Source organism: Carassius carassius, chromosome 38 (assembly GCF_963082965.1).
Source record: "Carassius carassius chromosome 38, fCarCar2.1, whole genome shotgun sequence".
Taxonomy (NCBI): domain Eukaryota; kingdom Metazoa; phylum Chordata; class Actinopteri; order Cypriniformes; family Cyprinidae; genus Carassius; species Carassius carassius.
This window is the reverse complement of record NC_081792.1, coordinates 5,917,271-5,930,322: the sequence shown is the minus strand read 5'-3', so window position 1 is coordinate 5,930,322 and position 13,052 is coordinate 5,917,271. Positions and strand designations below refer to the sequence as shown.

General features: G+C 46.0%; 1 pseudogene; it reads left to right on the top strand.

The window, feature by feature from the left end:
- Window positions 1-1,650: 1,650 nt before the first annotated feature.
- Window positions 1,651-13,052, top strand: part of LOC132118932 (serine incorporator 1-like) — a 38,398-nt pseudogene continuing 26,996 nt past the window's right edge.

Sequence of the window (13,052 nt, the reverse complement as noted above, 5' to 3'; positions counted from 1 at the left end):
GATATTCAATAAGCCAAGCTTTATCATTTGTTTATCCATATTGCATCTGTTTTTTATTTGTTGAACCTCAATTAAATTGTTAATCTTAACTTGGTTTGGACGTTTTTTGTATTTTCTAGTTCGGGGAACAGACACAGTCTCTATAGTGTGATATCTAGGTGAAAAAGTCTCTATGTGCTGAGAATTAACTGACCTAAGTGACGGGAGGCAGCTAGCAGACGGTCGGTTTAGCCAGTCTGTCTGCTTCCTGACCTGGGCCCCAGTTAGTCAAGTATAAACACTAAGACTATTTGCCATATTTCTAGAGAGAAGAGTGGCACCACCCCAGGAGGGATGAAGACCATCTCTTTTAAACAGGTCAGGTCTGCCCCAAAAGCTCGTCCAATTTCCTATTAAACCTATGTTATTCTGTGGGCACCACTTAGACATCCAGCCATTGAGTGATGACAATCTGCTATGCATCTCATCACCACGGTAAGCAGGGAGGGGACCAGAGCATATTACAGCGTCTGACATCATGCTTGCAAGTTCACACACCTCTTTAATGTTATTTTTAGTGATCTCCGACTGGCGAAGTCGAACATCATTAGCGCCAGCATGAATAACAATCTTACTGTACAAGAGTCCCACTCGGTGAGGCGTTCACTCGTTGGCGCGAGCTAAAAAGCAGCACTGGATGCAACAGGGATGCTGACCCAGCGATCTTGTTGATGGACTAGTAAGTACATTTCTTATTTGTCAACTTTTTTGCGTTCTATGTTGTTGCGCTTGCTTGTTCTATGTCATTTTTGCTGTTCATTCATCCATTGTTGACAATTAGACCAGTCCAGTAATTTCCACATATGTCTAACTAGCTTTCGGTTATCAGAGCTGTTAGCAGACTTGCTAACAAACACTCGTTTCTCTTACGTGTTTTTTTGTGTAATGTTTTATTGCCTAGCTTGCCACACAAGCTAGTTCGTCAGCTGAACTCGGGTGTTGTGAGGTGTATTTATCACGTAGTCCTTTGTTTGGTTCAGATTTCTTATGCCGTGTGTAAGTTACTGTGCTTATACAAACTTTAGCTGACTAACAGTGAACTTCCCGACTGGAACTTAACTTGGAATTGTGTTTTTTATCTTTCCGAGTTATGGAACCCAGGAATTCATACCTAGTTTCACCCTGATTTACCTTGTTCAGTACTACTTCTGTTGCTGAGAACATAGTGATCTTGCCCTTTTATTCTAGTTACCAGGATCAGGTAGTTAAGTCTACACCAGCAAGGGTCACAAAAGAAGCCACCGGTGTCCAGTATAACCGAGGAGTCAGACTGTGATCTGTATGTTTTTCTGATCAATCCTAATAATCCAGGAAGACATAGCACATTGTAAACTAATCATTGATCTTTTCAATTAGGGATAAAGATTTCCCTGTACCTGGTGTCCAGCCATTGGTCACAGAGACGACCAAGAGGGTGATGTTTTGGAATCCAGGTTAGATTGCTTTCCATATATTTTCCTTCATTCATACATACACACACACACACACACACATATATATATATATATATATATATGTATATGTAAGTATTCTGCTGTACTGATTATTTGCCTTCCACTGACATGTCCCTCCATTCTGATGTTCATCTGTGACATCTTGTACAGCATCGAAATGGATGATTGTTGGGTTGATCCTTCTCACAAGGACTGCAAGGATGATGACAGCTCGGATGAGGATTTTGTTCCTTTTCTTCAGCTACGGTACATTTCACATAATACAGTAGTTTCATGTACTTGATGCTGCCACTACAGAAGTGAAACTACCGAGATAGTATGTCCGGTGTAGCATGCCAAACTTTCCTTTTCCCTTAATCCTCCCTTGTCTGGTAAAAGAAGACCCAAGGAAGACCCTTTAGGGAAGAAGGTGGATGTGCTGACGGCTGAGTTTACTCAGATCAAGTCTTTGCTTATGAAGTTGCAACCGAGCGGGAGACTAGTATCCTCAGTCGAAAGCCCTGCTAAGGAGTCACCCATTGGGGAAGAGGATGTCCTTTCAATGTCGGCTTCTCAGAGTCAGTTCTATGATGATGGAGAAGTGGAGGTTATATCTGATCATCAATCCCAATTCTCCCATGATGGCTCCCAGGAAGCTGGTCATAGATCGGCAGAAGGTCCACAGTCAGAGCAAGAGCTGGTGAAGCAAGCTCTTCAGACTGCATTGGCTCGTTTGGGTCTTGACACAGCCCCGGCGGTGGCAACCTCTTCTAGTGCTTTTTTCAGAGGTTCAGCGCATCCCTATTCTCTTACAATTCCACCATCAAAGGATTATATCGAGGAGTTGCAAAGATGCTGGGCTAACCCTAGGTCGCTTATGCACCCCACTAGTGCAAACAGGACATTGGCTGTGATGCAGGATGCAGACACTTATGGCTTGGGCCAGATGACTAAGGTTGATCCGTTTATTGCCTCGTTTGTTCTTTCTCCAGAGGAGGTATTGAGGCCTAATGTTCGATGCCCCCGGCATCAATGCAGGATTACAGATGATCATCTTATCCAGGCATATAACTAGGCAGCACGAATGCGTCGCATTGGCAATTCTCTCTCCCATCTCATGTTGGCCCTGTCTCAGTCCCTTCAATCGTCAGGGAGTGATCCTTTTAACCAAAACTTAAGTGATGCCTCCCTTCAGGCAGTGGCATTCATGAAAAGAGAGCTGGGAAGGCTTATATCAACGCTCACACAAGCACGCCGCCAAGTCTGGCTTGCACAATCACCTCTGTCTGAGGTATTTAGGAGAACACTAAGGGACCTTCCTGTAGTTCCAAGGCAACTGTTTGGGCCAGCTGCACAGGAGACACTGGAGCGTAGTGTCCAGGTGAATCAGACCAGGCAGCAGTTTGCCGACCTGAGGAGAGTTCCACAGGCTCACATAAATTACCGACAGCCTTCTAGGGGGTATGAACTGCCACGCTCTACGTTTTCAACACGCCCAGGTGCTCTTCACAAGGGCCAACCTCCGAGATCACCACGTGTAGAAAATTCTGCTCCACGGCTCCGGGCTCTGGGTCAGCAAGTATTTCAGGCTCCTAGGGGTTGAGCACTTGGCCAACGGCCCACCAGGGATGCTAGAGGCCATGCACGTAGGTTCTGAAGGTCGGCGGTCGGCCGTCGGATGGTTTTCTTATCAGCAGCTCAGTTACTGGGAAACAACAACTTCCGACCCATGGGTTATAGCAACACTAACACTAACCCAGAGGTACAAGCTGCAGTTCCGACGGCGGCCGCCCGCTTTCAAAGGGGTCAGGATGACCGTAGTCTCAGACCCCAACAGTTCACTTGCCTTTTTTTTTAGAATTTATTAGGATTAACCCCTTGAGATGTATCATCTCGTTTTCGAGGGGGTCCTTACAATGAAACACAATTACAACTTAAAAAGCAACAAGATTACAATTAACAAAACAACAACAACAGACAAACAATTAAACACCACCACCACCACCAAAAAAAAAAAAAAAGAAATTTCTTAAAACAAGAAATATCAAAACCCCTAGAGAAAGGTGCCATTGTACCAGTAGATTGGTCAGAACGGCTAGGTGGGGTTTTCTCCATTTACTTCCTCATTCCAAAGAAAAATGGCGGTGTAAGGCCCATACTCGACCTTCGCGGCCTCAACAAGTTCCTGGAGATTTTACCATTTCTTATGTTGCGCATAACCGATGTTCTTCAGGCGGTCAAGCAGCAGGGCTGGTTTACTACGGTAGACCTAAAGGATGCTTACTTCCATATTCCAATTGCTCCTCAACAGGCCGTTCCTCCGATTTGCTTTCCAGGACCAAGTTTATCAATTCCGTGTCCTCCCATTCGGCCTTTCTCTATCGCCACGGGTCTTCACCAGGTGCATGGCGGCCGCACTGGCTCCAATCCAAGCCACAGGGCTACAGGTGCTTTCATACTTGGACGACTGGCTCCTTTGCTCCCTCTCTCAGGAGCAGGCAGTGTTAGAAAATCACACAGCTGCTCGCACATATTACTCAACTGGGCCTTTCTGTGAATTTCAGCAAGAGCCGATTAATTCCAAGTCAGTCTGTGGGGTTCCTAGGTCTCACGCTGGACTCACAGTCAATGGAAGCCACTCCATCAGAACAACGAGTGGACAATATACTACTACTCCTTCAACGGTTTCGGAGGCATGCCAGACTTCCATTCAGGTGCTTCCTCAGGCTCACAGGTATGTTGGCGGCAGCAGGTGCAGTCATACCATTGGGCCTCCTTTCACTATGCCCCTTTCAAAGATGGGTGAACAGTCTCCGCTTGAACCCCAGTTGGCACAAGAACAGGTTGATCAAGGTGACACAGCGATGCCTTCGGGCCCTGAAATCTTGGAGGAGCAGATTGTATCTGACCAAGGGGGTTGTTCTGGCTGTTATTAAGCCTCTTGGCTGTTATTAAGCCTCTTTGTCTGTTATCTGTCCAAGATACTAGAAAAGGTGGTATCATCACAATTATATTCCTTCTTAGAGAAAAATGGTATATGTGAGGATTTCCAGTCAGGATTTAGACCGTATCATAGTACTGAGACTGCTCTCCTTAGAGTTACAAATGATCTGCTCTTATCATCTGATCGTGGGTGTATCTCTCTATTAGTTTTATTGGATCTTAGTGCTGCGTTTGACACAATTGACCACAACATTCTTTTGCATAGACTTGAACACTTTGTTGGCATCAGTGGAAGTGCATTAGCATGGTTTAAATCGTACTTATATGACCACCATAAGTTCGTAGCAGTGAATGAAGATGTATCATATCGATCACAAGTGCAGTATGGAGTACCTCAAGGCTCAGTACTAGGGCTGCTACTCTTCACGCTTTATATGTTACCCTTGGGAGATATCATCAGGAAACATGGTGTTAGCTTTCACTGTTATGCTGATTATACTCAGCTCTATATTTCTTCGCGGCCCGGTGAAACACACCAATTTGAAAAACTAATGGAATGCATTGTCGATATAAAAAACTGGATGACGAGTAATTTCTTACTGCTAAATTCTGAAAAAACAGAGGTGTTAATTATAGGACCTAAAAACTCCGCTTGTAATAACCTAGAACACTGTCTAAGACTTGATGGTTGCTCTGTCAATTCTTCGTCATCAGTTAGGAACCTAGGTGTGCTATTTGATCGCAATCTTTCCTTAGAAAGCCACGTTTCTAGCATTTGTAAAACTGCATTTTTTCCATTTCAAAAATATATCTAAATTACGGCCTATGCTCTCAATGTCAAATGCAGAAATGTTAATCCATGCATTTATGACCTCAAGGTTAGATTATTGTAATGCTTTATTGGGTGGTTGTTCTGCACGCTTAGTAAACAAACTACAGCTAGTCCAAAATATAGCAGCAAGAGTTCTTACTAGAACCAGGAAGTATGGCCATATTAGCCCGGTCCGGTCAACACTGCACTGGCTCCCTATCAAACATCGTATAGATTTTAAAATATTGCTTATTACTTATAAAGCCCTGAATGGTTTAGCACCTCAGTATTTGAATGAGCTCCTTTTACATTATAATCCTCTACGTCCGCTACATTCTCAAAACTCAGGCAATTTGATAATACCTAGAAAATCAAAATCAACTGCGGGCGGCAGATCCTTTTCCTATTTGGCGCCTAAACTCTGGAAAAACCTACCTAACATTGTTCGGGAGGCAGACACATTCTTGCAGTTTAAATCTAGATTAAAGACCCATCTCTTTAACCTGGCTTACACATTACATACTAATATGCTTTTAATATCCAAATCCGTTAAAGGATTTTTAGGCTGCATTAATTAGGTAAACCGGAACCGGAAACAATTCCCATAACATAATATACTTGCTACATCATTAGAAGAATGGCATCTACGCTAATATTTATCTGTTTCTCTCTTATTCTGAGGTCACCGTAGCCACCAGATCCAATCTCTATCCAGATCAGAGGGTCACTGCAGTCACCTGGATCCAGTACGTATCCAGACCAGATGGTGGATCAGCACCTAGAAAGGACCTCTATTGCCCTGAAAGACAGCGGAGACCAGAACAACTAGAGCCCCAGATACAGATCCCCTGTAAAGACCTTGTCTCAGAGGGCCACCAGGACAAGACCACAGGAAACAGATGATTCTTCTGCACAATCTGACTTTGCTGCAGCCTGGAATTGAACTACTGGTTTCGTCTGGTCAGAGGAGAACTGGCCCCCCAACTGAGCCTGGTTTCTCCCAAGGTTTTTTTCTCCATTCTGTCACCGATGGAGTTTCGGTTCCTTGCCGCTGTCGCCTCTGGCTTGCTTAGTTGGGGTCACTTCATCTACAGCGATATCGTTGACTTGATTGCAAATAAATGCACAGACACTATTTAACTGAACAGAGATGACATCACTGAATTCAATGATGAACTGCCTTTAACTATCATTTTGCATTATTGACACACTGTTTTCCTAATGAATGTTGTTCAGTTGCTTTGACGCAAGGTATTTTGTTTAAAGGGCTATATAAATAAAGGTGACTTGACTTGACTTGACTTCTGGGCATGATTCCCTCTCGAGGGGAGATAGTCCAGACCGATGCATCCCTTACTGGCTGGGTGGCAGTCTGGCAACACAGTGCAGTCACAGGACAATGGGGTCCTCGGGAAAAGGGCGAGAATATAAATACCCTGGAACTTCGTGCAGTTCTGCGAGTTCTGAAGCACCTCGCTCCGTTTTTGAAGGGCAGGCATATTCTCGTCAGGTCGGACAACAGATCGGTGGTTTATCACATCAACCATCAAGGGGGCACAAGGTCCAGGCAATCCCTTCAAGTATCGCAGGAACTGCTGACTTGGGCCTTCCCTCGCTTTGCAAGTATCAGAGCAATGCATATTCCAGGGGTATTAAACGTGGTTCCAGATTTCTTGTCGCGCCACAGAATTCCATCAATGGAGTGGAGGCTCAACCCAGAAGTGGTAGAGATGATATGGCAGCGGTATGGCAGGGCAGAAGTGGACCTATTTGCCTCGGCGACAACGACCCACTGCCCTCTCTGGTTCTCACTAGCAGAGGAATCCAGTCCGCTGGGGCAGGATGCTCTAGCCCACGCCTGGCCAGATCGGTTACTCTATGCCTTTCCCCCGATACCGATGATCGGGTGACTGTTCACAGGGTTCTTCAAGAGCACCACAGGCTGCTGCTAGTGGCGCCAAACTGGCCGGGGAGACCTTGGGTTCCAGTGATGTACACGCTCCTAAACGGGGATCCTTGGACTCTTCCCAGGAGAAAGGATCTCCTACAGCAGTTGGAGGGTCAGATTTGGCACCCGAATCCAGACCGCCTGCAGCTCTGTGTGTGGCCCATGAGGGGCTGGAACCACTCTTTGGAGCCTGCGATCAAGGGGTCCAGAACACCATATTGAACTCTAGAGCACCTTCCACCAGGAATGCTTATGCCTATCGATGGAAGCTTTTCTCTGATTGGTGTAGGGAGCAAGCAGTGGTCCCAGAGCACTGCCCTGTTCCTCTGATTTTACGGTTTCTGCAGTCACTTTTAGAAAAGAATAGAGCAGCTGCTACTTTAAGAGTTTATGGGGCTGCAATTTCAGCACATCACGTATGAATAGATGGTCAGCAATTGGGTTCTCATGCCTTGGTTACTCAGTTTCTTAGAGGTGCTCAGCGACTGCGCCCCCCTCAGGCCATTAGGGTTTCTTTATGGGACCTGGGCCTAGTCTTAAAGTCTCTTACATTGCCCCCGTTTGAACCTCTAGAGCAGAGCGATCTTAAGTGGATCTCATTGAAGGCAGCGTTTCTCTTGGCCATTGCTTCGGCTAGGCGGGTGAGTGAACTTCACGCGTTATCAGTTAACACATCCTGTAAGCGTTGGAACGCAGATGGCTCAGTTGTGATGTTATGGCCCAACCCAGCATTTCTCGCCAAGCGGCTTTCTGCCCTTTTTAGAAACCAGGCTATTGAGCTGGCATTGTTTAATCCTCCGATGTCAAACACGCTGGAAGAAAGTAGAAGCACACTGCTGTGCCCAGTAAGAGCTCTCTGGGCCTATCTGAGGGCCACAGAAGTTTTTCGACAATCAGACCAACTTTTTCTCTGTCACGGGGGCCCAAAAAGAGGTCAGCCCCTCTCAAAGCAGAGATTGTTGCACTTGGTAGTTGAGGTTATCACCCACGCTTACACATCTAATAAATATCCAGTGCCTTTGGGGGTGAGATGCCATTTGACAAGAGGCATGTCAACGTCTTGGGCTGCATTAAAAGGGGTCCTTCTAAGTGACATCTGTGCAGCAGCTACGTGGTCATCAACAAATACCTTTGCCAGATACTACAGGGTCAAAGTGGCTGCTTCTGGTAATATTGGAACAGCTGTCCTGTCGGGACCCTCAACTGCCTCTTAAGGGTGAGTAGGACCTCCTCGTGACCTTGTTTTATAAGTTATCCAGTGTGAAGCACTGCCTCTGGCGGTCTGGAAGAACGAAATAGAACGAGAGTTACGTATGTAACTGCGGTTCTATGAGTTCTGGATGACCGCCAGAGCTTTCTGTCACTCGGAGTCAGGCGAGAAGATTCCGTAGGGACAGTCTGCAGGAGGTCACAGGGTTAAATAGGGGAGCACCCCGAGTCATCCTGGTCATGAAGGACATTGTTTGTATTAGACTCGACCTATGCATTTGCAACGAGAGATAGTATCCAGCGTGAAGCACTGCCTCTGGCGGTCATCCAGAACTCATAGAACCGCAGTTACATACGTAACTCTCGTTACGTCACGTCCATGACGTCAAAACGCTTTATAATATAATGTAATATAATACAGGTGACGTGAGTAACTGAGAATAGTATTAACAAAAACGGATGAAATATACAGAATAATATTAAGCACAGGTAAATGCTTGAGAATATTATTAAACACGTGTACTCTACTTTATACTTTTGACACACGTGTTCTAAACATAGACTGTATAAAAACATGGACAGAGTGTCCTTGACGTCACCCGTAGACTCCTGAAGTGTGTTTTTGAAGCCTAAAGTGTGTAGAGCGGGCCGTCGCCATCTTGGCAGCGCGTCACCGCGCGACTCTCCGGGACAATCAAAAATGGGCAAAAAGGCAGGAGCTAGTTGCTGAAGCCACACCCACCTAGCACGACGGCAGTGTCAGCAGCGGCAATCCACCTGTCACTCAAGTGGCTACGCCCTTAATTATGCAGAACTTTAAGTCTTAATATAATTTAAATGGATTAGTTATAAAAAAATTCAACCCCCTCACAGTTGTCATGAAGGGCAAAATTAGCTATTTAGACCAAAATCATTTTTTGCACCAGGCTGTTAACATGTTTTTTCCTGCTGTAAAGTTGGGCATTTTAACATGGGGAGTCTATGGGACTGACTCCCTTTTGCAGCCAGCCTCAAGCGGCCAGTCAATGAATTGCAGTTTTAGTCACTTCCTTATTGGCCTCACGAGAGAGAGCGTGAGGTTGGCGCTCGGTTCTAAAGCAGTGTTTCTCCATCCAGTCGATGAAGTGAGTGTCAGACGACCACGCTTGGAAGTCACTGCTCTACAGAATATTATTCATACTATTAATTAAGCATAGTTGAATTCTATAGAATATTATTACACAGGTCTATAAAGAATATCCTGGAGATTATTAAACACATGTACTCTAGAGATCATATTTAATTTCTGGTGTTGTGGTGTGTTGCTCGTAACAGCATCAAGCACATGGTTTGCTCAGGGCTTCTCAAGGTGACAGTAGTATTAAGCTGTTTACAACAGACTGAGCTCAGATCTCACATCAGCTGTTTTAAATCTTAGTGTCTAATTCATAAACAGCCTCTTTGTCTGTTAGACCTTAACAACACTAACCGTCTTAACATACTATTAATATCTTAATATCTGTCAATTCTGTATCCCGTGTGCTTATGCTTGGTGAAAGCACCTTTTGCTTTCAATACAGCAGAAAGTCTTTTTGCCTAAGACGCTATCTTGATTTGTAGTTTTTTTCTCTGTCATTCTTTGTTATAAAAGAGCTCCATTTGGAATTTTTCCCTCTTTTTCCGTAAGGTTTCTTTCCTTTGCAACCATGCAGCATGTTTTAGCTGCAGATGCTGCCCACAGATCAAGAAGTCTGTTGTAACCCGAATCATGTATGCCTTCATCCTTTTGCTTGGTACCATCATTGCCTGTGTCATGTTTTCACCTGGAGTTGAACAACAGCTTAAAAGAGTAAGAATGAATTATTTTTAAGTATTATTCGAGTTAGAAATAATCCAGTAATTGTGTTGTAAGATTTGTGAAGTTATTAACCAATACTCAAGAAGACTTTTGTCTCTCATGCTTAGATAACATTTTGTATGTAGTTCATGTGAAAGTTGGGGACGTTTTCTGGTTTAGCAGAATGCTGTAATGATTTTCATTTTTTATTTTTATTCTTAGATCCCTGGTTTCTGTAATGGAGGAGCAGGATCCGGCACACCAGGAATCAAGGCCAGTTTTCAGTGTGAGATTTTAGTGGGTTATAAGGCTGTGTACCAGCTTTGTTGTGGCATGAGTTTGTTCTTTCTCACATTCTCTCTGCTCACGATCAATGTGAAGAACAGCCGAGATCCCAGAGCTGCAATCCACAATGGGTTAGTCCATTAAGATGATGTGGTCGACCCATTTTCTCTTCAAAATCAAGCTGTCAGTTACTTGATTATAAACTAGAGTACATGTAATCTGTTTATTTCTAAACCACAGTTTGTGGAATTAATACTAGTTGTAGTAAGTTCGTGTGGGCAAGGAAGAGGACAAAGGGGTCGGCTGGACTGCTGACGTATTTATTAAACAGAAAATAACTTAAACTTTGCAAACACCAAATTGACTTCTATTCTGACACGTTGTCACAGCACTTTCGATTTACTCCTTCCGGTTTCCGTTTCCGGCTTCGCATACAGCAGTCCGTCTCTCTCTCACTTGCTTCCGTCTCCCCTGGCGTTTTATACTCTCTCCACGCCAATTACTGGAACAAGAAACAGGTGATGATAATTTCTGCCCAAACCACTCACTTACCGCTCGTCTCCTGATTCTCTCTCCCGCTGCAGACTTCGCTAAACCACACCCCCCCTGCCACATACCCCCACCGCCCGACTCAGGCCGGGGAGCCATCCGGCCTGCAGCCCCCCCCCCCATTTCTGGAGAGGAAGTCGGCCACCGCCATCTGAACACCCGGCCTGTGGACCACCTTGAACTTAAAAGGCTGAAGAGCTAGATAACAACGAGTGATCCGCGCGTTGGTATCCTTCATGCGGTGGAGCCACTGCAGCGGAGCGTGGTCCGAACAGAGGGTGAACTCCCGTCCCAGGAGATAATAGCGGAGGGTGAGGACGGCCCACCTGATGGCAAGGCACTCTTTCTCTATGGTGCTGTACTTAGCCTCTCTCTTTGAGAGCTTCCGGCTAATGTACAGCACCGGCCGTTCCTCCCCCTCTATCTCCTGGGACAGGACTGCCCCCAGCCCCCTGTCCGACGCGTCTGTCTGCAACAGAAAAGGGAGAGAAAAATCAGGAGAGTGTAACAACGGCCCGCCACATAGAGCCGCCTTGACCTGGGTAAAGGCCTGCTGACATGGCTCCGTCCACTGGACCGTATCTGGCCCCTCCTTTTTAGTAAGGTCATTGAAAGGGCTGGTGAGGTCCGAATAATTAGGAACAAACCGTCTATAATATCCCGCCAGCCCCAAGAACTGCCTTACCTCCTTTTTGGTCTTGGGACGTGGGCAGGTTGCAATAGCGGCTGTCTTATCAATTTGGGGATGCACCTGTCCATGCCCCAAGTGGAAGCCCAGATACTTTACCTCCACACACCCAATCGCACACTTCTTTGGGTTGGCCGTGAGCCCTGCTCCCCTCAGCGACCTCAGGACAGCCCTCAGATGCTGCATATGCCGCTGCCAATCATTACTGAATATAATGATATCATCCAGGTAGGCAGCCGCATATGCAGCATGGGGCCGCAGAATCTTATCCACGAGGCGCTGAAAGGTAGCAGGTGCCCCGAACAAGTTTGTTAAGTCCAATGTCGAATAAAAGCGAGCTGTGCTTAGCCGATCAAGCAACTCGTCAACCTGCGGCATTGGATACGCGTCGAATTTCGACACAGCATTCACCTTGCGATAATCCACACAGAACCGGACGGAGCCGTCCGTTTTCGGAACTAAAACTATCGGGCTCGCCCAGTTACTGTTGGATTCTTCTATTACCCCCATGTCAAGCATAGCGCCTAATTCAGCCTGAACTACTTTTTTCTTGTGCTCAGGTAAGCGATACGGCCGGCTGCGAACTACCACGCCCGGCTCGGTCTCGATATGGTGCTGAATCAGGTTAGTACGGCCCGGTAGGGGCTAGAAAATGTCGGCAAACTCTGCCTGTAATTTCGTTACATCAGTGAGTTGGGACGGCGAGAGGTGATCTCCACCTGGAGCCAGGGCGAAAGATTGAGGTTTGATATTTGCCTCTGGACCGAGATCATCCTCCCCCCCAATCACCGTTGCCAACATCACTTATTCTGCCTCATTCCATTTTTTAAGGAGGTTGAGGTGGTAAATTTGACGGGCCCTGTTCCTATCGGACCGTATTACCTCATAATCGAGATCTCCGACTTGTCGTGCGACCTCAAACGGTCCCTGCCACTTAGCCATTAATTTAGAGGTCGACGTTGGGAGTAATACAAGTACTTTCTTTCCCGGTACAAATTTATCTCTAATGCTCTAATGGCCCGATGAGGTCCATTCCAATTCTTTCGAAGGGGACCGGCATTAAGGGAAGAGGGCGCAAAGGCGCCTTTGGGGCGGCCGGTGGGTTCACCAACTTACATTCCGGACAAGACGCGCACCACCTGCGCACGTTGTCATGAATGCCCGGCCAAAAGAAACGGGTCATGAGGCGATTTAGTGTTGCGGCCTGTCCCAAATGGCCCGCCATAGGATTAGAATGAGCCGCATGGACAAGCATTTCCCTGCGACCCTTTGGAATTAACAACTGGGTTGTATTCACTTTTGTCCGAGCGTCTTGGGTCACTCGATACAAC